We start from the raw sequence: 10,406 nt of genomic DNA, 5'->3' as shown, positions 1-10,406 counted from the left end.
TGTACTGTAAGAGTGGTCTGTATACAGAGGCTGAGGAGTGATGTACTGCAGGAGGGGGCTGTATACAGAGACTGAGAAGTGATATACTGTAGGAGTGGGCTGTATACAGAGACTGAGGAGTGATATACTGTAGGAGTGGGCTGTATACAGAGACTGAGGAGTGATATACTGTAGGAGTGGGCTGCATACAGAGACTGAGGAGTGATATACTGCAGGAGGGGGCTGTATACAGAGGCTGAGGAGTGATGTGCTGTCGGAGGGGGCTGTATACAGAGGCTGAGGAGTGATATACTGTAGGAGTGGGCTGTATACAGAGACTAAGGAGTGATATACTGCAGGAGGGGGCTGTATACAGAGGTTGAGGAGTGATGTACTGCAGGAGGGGGCTGTATACAGAGGCTGAGGAGTGATGTACTGTAGGAGGGGGCTGTATACAGAGGCTGAAGAGTGATGTACTGCAGGAGGAGGCAGCATACAGAGGCTGAGGAGTCATGTACTGCAGCAGGAGGCTGTATACAGAGGCTGAGGAGTGATGTACTGCAGGAGGAGGCTGCATACAGAGGCTGAGGAGTGATGTACTGCAGGAGGAGGCTGTATACAGAGGCTGAGGAGTGATGTACTGCAGGAGGAGGCTGTATACAGAGGCTGAGGAGTGATGTACTGCAGGAGGAGGCTGTATACAGAGGCTGAGGAGTCATGTACTGCAGGAGGGGGCTGTATACAGAGGCTGAGGAGTGATGTAATGTAGGAGGGGGCTGTATACAGAGGCTGAGGAGTGATGTACTGCAGGAGGAGGCTGTATACAGAGGCTGAGGAGTCATGTACTGCAGGAGGAGGCTGTATACAGAGGCTGAGGAGTCATGTACTGCAGGAGGGGGCTGTATACAGAGGCTGAGGAGTGATATAATGTAGGAGGGGGCTGTATGCAGGGGCTGAGGAGTGATGTAATGTAGGAGTGGGCTGTATACAGAGGCTGAGGAGTGATGTACTGTAGGAGGGGGCTGTATACAGGGGCTGAGGAGTGATGTACTGCAGGAGGGGGCTGTATACAGAGGCTGAGGAGTGATGTACTGTAGGAGTGGGCTGTATACAGGGGCTGAGGAGTAATGTACTGTAGGAGGGGGCTGTATACAGGGGCTGAGGAGTGATGCACTGTAGGAGGGGGCTGTATACAGGGGCTGAGGAGTGATATAATGTAGGAGGGGGCAGTATACAGGGGCTGAGGAGTGATGTAATGTAGGAGGGGGCTGCATACAGAGGCTGAGGAGTGATGTACTGCAGGAGGAGGCTGTATACAGAGGCTGAGGAGTGATGTACTGCAGGAGGAGGCTGTATACAGAGGCTGAGGAGTCATGTACTGCAGGAGGGGGCTGTATACAGAGGCTGAGGAGTGATATAATGTAGGAGGGGGCTATATACAGGGGCTGAGGAGTGATGTACTGTAGGAGGGGTCTGTATACAGGGGCTGAGGAGTGATGTACTGCAGGAGGGGGCTGTATACAGGGGCTGAGGAGTGATGTACTGTAGGAGTGGGCTGTATACAGGGGCTGAGGAGTGATGTACTGTAGGAGGGGGCTGTATACAGGGGCTGAGGAGTGATGCACTGTAGGAGGGGGCTGTATACAGGGGCTGAGGAGTGATGTACTGTAGGAGGGGGCTGAGTATACAGGTGATATAAAATGACAAATGAAAGTAAAAAACAAGCCACTGTATGATAAAGTGATCAAGACATAATCATCCCATACAATTCAGAACAGACACCCAAGTATATTGTATTCCACATTAAGCCATTTGATTTTATATGTCTATAATAGAGTTATATAGAGATATTATGGCCGTGGTCATGTGATCACTGTTTCCATGATGCTGAGATCTTATTGGTTTGCTGTATATTTGTCTCGGAGTTGAGATCATGGGACCTCGGCTTGATGACGCTGCGATCCCTAGTCCAGGATTGGTTGGCGCATGTGCAGGATGGTGTTGTGTATAGAGAGGCTAATAGGAGTGATGTACTGCAGGATGTTGTTGTGTATAGAGGGGCTGAGAGGAGTGATGTACTGCAGGATGGCGTTGTGTATAGGGAGGCTGGGAGGAGTGATGTACCTCAAGATTGTAGTAGTAATGAATATCGCCGGCACCTCCCTCTCAGATACACCAGGTATTTGTACTCTCAGGCCAGGGAGCTAATTAGCCAGAGGGAGGTAGCCGCTGGGTCCTAGAGGCTGCTTCTAAAAAGATGTCTGTAATGCCAAAGGTAGAAATCTCCTGCAACCAACTGCAGGACGACATTATCCATGGCTGTAACACCAGTCACCAGGTGAGATTATTCATTCAATACTATCATTCATAGAGTAGTATTCAGGGTGTTGAGTGCTGCTGTCATTCGACCACTAGTTTCTGTGCATCTGATTTTTACACACTTGTGGTATCGCTCAGCTAGTTATGTATTTAAAGTGACAAAGTAGTGCAGCAGGGCTCCGGGTCTTCTGGCATTGGGGTATGATGATTGATTTTTGATGAAATGTATATACGGTATTTACCATACAACAGGTGTGCGCAGTGTGGGACGTTATAGTCAGGGGTGGCAGGTGATTGATTATGGTGATCACTTCAAGAGAAAATGATATGATAATCTGGCGGGAATGATCTATGGGGGGATTATTACTGCAAGTTGGTACCTGATTGTGGTTGGGCCGTGTGGCATCAAATTGCCGCGTTTTTCCCCCTGTGAAATTACAAATGAAGTGCAAATTGTTTATTGTTATTTGCGGAGCAGCCAATAACACGAGATCCAGTTAGGATTTATTTCTTCTGGTACAACAGAAGAGGCGCAGAGTTTTCTGAAACGAGCTGTTAGTAGCCGCACCTTGGACGCGCGTCGCATGCACCGGGTGCTACATGAGACCCAAATCTAAGGATTGGCCGCGCCACTCATGTACCAGTGCTTTGTGCTTGACCCCCCAAGCTAAAAATTAACGGTCAGCCCCTGCAAGCTGGGACTGTCAGATTAGTGATCCCCCCTTTTTACTCCTCTAGCTTCAGATGGTTCAGAAACAATGCCCCAGTTCTTCACAGAATCTAGATTTTCAATCACGGCCAGAGATGTCTGCTGTAACACGTGGTGACTGTCTCTCTCTCAGAATATACACCTCCAATGGGCCCATCCTCCTGCTTCTTCCCATGTCTTGTAGGACATCTGTAATGCCATAGTATCACATTCCAGGTCTCCACTATGCGCAGATGAAGTCCATGTCTGAACCTCCCAATGGACACAAGACATCACAGCTGGAATCTTTTGTGAGTCGAGTAGAATGAGGCCCCACACGGGACGTTTTTGGAAAGTAGAGAATGTCCACACAGGAGAGAGTAATTTGTCATCCATGCTGCCATCACATTGCTGGACTTCTGTACTCCTTCTTACTGTTCCAAGATTCCTGTCTGCATACCTATCTCTGATGTTCCAAGGTGCTGTCTACACACTCGTGTCTGCTGTAACAAGGCACTTGCTTGAATATCCTGCTCTTCTGTTCCAAGGTGCTGTCCACATTCTTGGGTCTGCTGCACCAAGGTACCAATCTTCATACATGGTTCAGCTATTTCAAGGTGCTATCCTGCTTATCTAGCGCCACGTTTCCACACTACTCCAGCTCTGCTGTTCCATGTGCCTCCCAGTTTATTCACCTGCATCAATGCTTGTGGTCTGTCCTGCTCATACAGATCTATGGCGTACAGTAACCAGCTTACCAGGTGTAAGGAGTTAACAGAGAGCAATATAGTATTCTCAAAATAGCCTCTATACAAGAATGGCAGAACGTACAGTATATAGCTATAAGAAGGAGGAATCATCTAACCCATTCAGCGTAATCCTCCTCGTAAAGCATGAGATGATTGGGATAATCCTCTCGACCACTGCTCTTTCTTAATCCTCCATTTATATCAGTTATTAGATCGCCCTATGATGGCGCAACATACGGCTTTACCCTGATGAGAGGTAACAAGCAAGAAACAGATGTCTTCAAGATGCAAGAAATGGATGAAGTCTCCTGAATTGTCCTACGAGTGACCGGTGGGTGGGACTATAGACGTTAAGTCCTTATAAAATTATCTGTACATCTATGGTATGTTCATCAGACCGTTCTCAACAGTGCCACCAAAGTGTCAATAGATAGCCAATCACAAAGCCTCCTATCAGGGTGTCACCTTAACAGTGCCATTGTGTACATTTAAGGCCTCTTTTACACATCCTGATATTATCAGTTCTGGAAAAAACAGTACTGATGCTGTCTGTGTGTCCATGTGTCACATTCATGTGGCATCCATGTGCTGTTCGTGTGCACCATCAGTGTGACATGTACCGGCGTCTGGGAAAAAGCACTATAGCTAGCACTGTTCCCAGGCACTGAATCCAACTCTCATCATTGTCGACTGGTCTCCGTGCGATCAGCGAGTCCAGGCGACACTGATGACACTTGTAGAGGGAAAGCCGACAGATGGCGGCTGTTGTTATTATTCTGGGAAGGGGCCAATAGCCATAAAGGTTCCCAGACTATTAATAACAGCTCACAGCTGTCTGTGTAGCCTTTACTGGTTAGTAAAAAGGGGGACCCCAAAAAAAATTATGTGGGGACGCCACTAATTGTACTAACCAGCAAAGGCAAACCAGACAGCTCTGTGCTAATATTAATAGGTTAGGAAGGGGCCATGGATATTGGCCCCTTCCCAGACTAAGAACACTAGCCCTCAGCCGCCCTAGAAAAGGCGCATCCATAAAATTTGCCAATTCTGGTTCTTAGCCTCATCTCTTCCCACTTGTCCTGGTGCGTTGGCAAGTGGGGTAATAGTTTTGGAGTTGATGTCAGCTATTTTATGTCCGCTGACATCAAACCCAGGGGTTAGTAATAGAGAGGCGTCTTATCAGACACCCCCATTACTTAAAGGACATAAAAGTCCTTTAATTGAAAAATACTCCCAGTTGGTGAATTTAAAATGCCATGGCAGAATACAAAACACCCAGTCTCAGGTAGTAAAGCCCTTAATCATTGTCTACTACCATGGCACTTTAAATTCACCGACTGAGGTGCTCTATTCACACCAGTAAAGAGGAGGTTTGTATTTCCGTGGAGCTGGATTTTTTTTTCTTTACAGTTTTTTTTCCCTATGACAACACTTCCTGTCTTGATCTCTCACATTTCCACGGACACATCCAATGGCCGATATTCCAGGCAGTAATTCAGTGAGCTCTGATGGGGACGCTGAGTATGGCTGTGGGGGGTACGTGTGGGGCCGCACAGGGCGATCTTAGGAAGATTTCTTTTTATTTTCGGGTTACACCTGACATCTCTGGAGGCACATTCCTCGCATCGTGATGTTATGGCAGAAGTTGCCCAGACATGAACTTTCTCTGCACGGTTCGGATCTTATCTGCTCGATGCGTCATCTCCAAGCTGTGCCAACGAACCCACAGGGCGACAGTGGTGTTTCCCAGCAATAATTGCCCCATAAGTGTTGCGGTTGCCCTTCCAATGTCCCCAGAGCCAGAGTCAGCATCGGTTCCAGATGCCCCTATAATATGGCAGAGAAGCGGGGTTCTCAGCGGTGCAGAGTATTTCAGGAGAGGGGTGAACAGAAGCTTGGGGGCAAGTGAGCTGTTCACCCATGTAATGCATTTGTAAGGAACGGCAGGTCTGCTTGTGGCAGGGGCAGTGTCATAACTGGAGGGAGGGACGGAGAGTCGGCTTTAGAAGAAGACAGGTTTTACAGCAGCACAGAGTATTTCAGGAGAAAAAAAATGAGATGGTCCTGTGCATGACAGTGACGCTGGGTATGTGTCATGGGTGATGAAGGAGGGGATGAAGAACGGACTATGATGGAGCAGAGGTCCCAGCAGCACAGAGTATTTCAAGAGAGGAGCAGCTGAGAAGCGGCTGCCAGCCCTGGAGGATGGATGTGGGAGAAATAACATTTATCCTGGATGGACGACCGAGTCCTTCTGGAAGCCAAGAACAACTCTGCGCGGCGTCTGGATACAAGTTATTCTCCCATCAGGAGACGCCCCCCCACTAAGTGCACAGAGCCCCCCCGTAATAATACAGCACAGGGGGGCGTTGCAGCTCCTACATCACTTTCCCCTCAATAAGGAGGAAAACATCTCATCAGTGTGTGATGGCGGCTGAGAGGCAGAAGAAAGGCTCATCCTCACCCCCATACAGCGCCCGCACATCACCCCCATACAGAGCCCACACATCACCCCCATACAGCGCCCGCACATCACCCCCATACAGCGCTCCCACACATCACCCCCATACAGAGCCCGCACATCACCCCCATACAGCGCCTGCACATCACCCCCATACAGCGCTCCCACACATCACCCCCATACAGCGCTCCCACACATCACCCCCATACAGAGCCCACACATCACCCCCATACAGAGCCCACACATCACCCCCATACAGAGCCCACACATCACCCCCAAAACAGCACCCACACATCACCCCCAAAACAGCACCCACACATCACCCCCAAAACAGCACCCACACATCACCCCCATACAGAGCCCACACATCACCCCCATACAGAGCCCACACATCACCCCCAAAACAGGGCCCACACGTCACCCCCATACAGAGCCCACACGTCACCCCCATACAGAGCCCACACACATCACCCCCATATAGCGCCCCCACACATCACCCCCATACAGCGCCCCCACATATCACCCCCATACAGCGCCCACACATCACCCCCATACAGCGCCCACACATCACCCCCATACAGAGCCCACACATCACCCCCAAAACAGCACCCACACATCACCCCCAAAACAGCACCCACACATCACCCCCCATACAGAGCCCACACATCACCCCCATACAGAGCCCACACATCACCCCCATACAGAGCCCACACGTCACCCCCAAAACAGCGCCCACACGTCACCCCCATACAGAGCCCGCACATCACCCCCATACAGCGCCCGCACATCACCCCCATACAGCGCCCACACATCACCCCCAAAACAGCACCCACACATCACCCCCATACAGAGCCCACACGTCACCCCCCATACAGAGCCCCCACGTCACCCCCAAAACAGCGCCCCCACGTCACCCCCAAAACAGCGCCCCCACGTCACCCCCATACAGAGCCCACACGTCACCCCCATACAGCGCCCCCACACATCACCCCCATACAGCGCCCCCACACATCACCCCCATACAGAGCCCCCACATGACCCCCAAAACAGCACCCACACATGACCCCCAAAACAGCACCCACACATCACCCCCCATACAGAGCCCACACATCACCCCCATACAGAGCCCACACGTCACCCCCAAAACAGCGCCCCCACACATCACCCCCATACAGCGCCCCCACACATCACCCCCATACAGCGCCCCCACACATCACCCCCATACAGCGCCCCCACACATCACCCCCATACAGCGCCCCCACACATCACCCCCATACAGCGCCCGCACATCACCCCCATACAGCGCCCACACATCACCCCCATACAGCGCCCACACATCACCCCCATACAGAGCCCACACATCACCCCCAAAACAGCACCCACACATCACCCCCCATACAGAGCCCACACATCACCCCCATACAGAGCCCACACATCACCCCCAAAACAGCGCCCACACGTCACCCCCAAAACAGCGCCCACACGTCACCCCCATACAGAGCCCACACGTCACCCCCATACAGCGACCCCACACATCACCCCCATACAGCGCCCCCACACATCACCCCCATACAGAGCCCACACATCACCCCCATACAGAGCCCACACATCACCCCCATACAGAGCCCACACATCACCCCCATACAGAGCCCACACATCACCCCCATACAGTGCCCACACATCACCCCCATACAGTGCCCACACATCACCCCCAAAACAGCGCCCACACATCACCCCCATACAGAGCCCACACATCACCCCCATACAGAGCCCACACATCACCCCCATACAGAGCCCATACATCACCCCCAAAACAGCGCCCACACATCACCCCCATACAGAGCCCACACATCACCCCCAAAACAGCGCCCACACATCACCCCCATACAGAGCCCACACATCACCCCCAAAACAGCGCCCACACATCACCCCCAAAACAGCGCCCACACATCACCCCCATACAGAGCCCACACATCACCCCCATACAGAGCCCACACATCACCCCCATACAGAGCCCACACATCACCTCCATACAGCGCCCCCACACATCACCCCCATACAGAGCCCACACATCACCCCCATACAGAGCCCACACATCACCCCCAAAACAGCGCCCACACATCACCCCAAAACAGCGCCCACACATCACCCCCATATAGCGCCCCCCACACATCACCCCCATACAGAGCCCACACATCACCCCCATACAGAGCCCACACATCACCCCCATACAGAGCCCACACATCACCCCCATACAGAGCCCACACATCACCCCCATACAGAGCCCACACATCACCTCCATACAGCGCCCCCACACATCACCCCCATACAGAGCCCACACATCACCCCCATACAGAGCCCACACATCACCCCCATACAGAGCCCACACATCACCCCCAAAACAGCGCCCACACATCACCCCCAAAACAGCGCCCACACATCACCCCCATACGGAGCCCACACATCACCCCCATACAGCTCCCCCACACACCATCCCCATGCAGCGCCCCCACACATCACCCCCATACAGCACCCCCACACATCACCCCCATACAGCACCCACACACATCACCCCCATACAGCACCCACACATCACCCCCATACAGAGCCCACACATCACCCCCAAAACAGCGCCCACACATCACCCCCATACAGAGCCCACACATCACCCCCATACAGAGCCCCCACACATCACCCCCATACAGCGCCCCCACACATCACCCCCATACAGCGCCCCCACACATCACCCCCATACAGCGCCCCCACACATCACCCCCATACAGCGCCCACACACATCACCCCCATACAGCGCCCACACATCACCCCCATACAGAGCCCACACATCACCCCCATACAGAGAACACACATCACCCCCATACAGAGCCCACACATCACCCCCATACAGTGCCCACACATCACCCCCATACAGAGCCCATACATCACCCCCAAAACAGCGCCCACACATCACCCCCATACAGCGCCCACACATCACCCCCATACAGAGCCCACACATCACCCCCAAAACAGCGCCCACACATCACCCCCATACAGAGCCCACACATCACCTCCATACAGCGCCCCTACACATCACCCCCATACAGCGCCCCCACACATCACCCCCATATAGCGCCCCCCACACATCACCCCCATACAGCGCCCCCCACACATCACCCCCATACAGAGCCCACACATCACCCCCATACAGAGCCCACACATCACCTCCATACAGAGCCCACACATCACCCCCAAAACAGCGCCCACACATCACCCCCAAAACAGCGCCCACACATCACCCCCAAAACAGCGCCCACACATCACCCCCAAAACAGCGCCCACACATCACCCCCAAAACAGTGCACACACATCACCCCCATACGGAGCCCACACATCACCCCCATACAGCTCCCCCACACACCATCCCCATACAGCGCCCCCACACCTCACCCCCATACAGCACCCCCACACATCACCCCCAAACAGCACCCCCACACATCACCCCCATACAGCGCCCCCACACATCACCCCCATACAGAGCCCACACATCACCCCCATACAGCGCCCCCACACATTACCCCCATACAGTGCCCCCACATCACCCCCATACAGAGCCCACACATCACCCCCATACAGCGCCCACACATCACCCCCAAAACAGCACCCACACATCACCCCCATACAGAGCCCACACATCACCCCATACAGAGCCCACACATCACCCCCATACAGCACCCCCACACATCACCCCCATACAGCGCCCACACATCACCCCCAAAACAGCGCCCACACATCACCCCCAAAACAGCACCCACACATCACCCCCATACAGAGCCCACACATCACCCCCATACAGCACCCCCACACATCACCCCCATACAGCGCCCCCACACATCACCCCCATACAGCGCCCCCACACATCACCCCCATACAGAGCCCACACATCACCCCCATACAGCGCCCCCACACATTACCCCCATACAGTGCCCCCACATCACCCCCATACAGAGCCCACACATCACCCCCATACAGCGCCCACACATCACCCCCAAAACAGCACCCACACATCACCCCCAAAACAGCGCCCACACATCACCCCCATACAGAGCCCACACATCACCCCATACAGAGCCCACACATCACCCCCATACAGTGCCCACACATCACCCCCATACAGAGCCCACACATCACCCCCATACAGAGCCCACACATCACC

Source organism: Phyllobates terribilis, unplaced genomic scaffold (genome assembly GCF_046119375.1).
Source record: "Phyllobates terribilis strain yellow unplaced genomic scaffold, ASM4611937v1 Scaffold_11__3_contigs__length_659146591, whole genome shotgun sequence".
NCBI classification, from domain to species: domain Eukaryota; kingdom Metazoa; phylum Chordata; class Amphibia; order Anura; family Dendrobatidae; genus Phyllobates; species Phyllobates terribilis.
The sequence above is the reverse complement of the archived record's forward strand: the minus strand, read 5'-3'. Positions refer to the sequence as shown.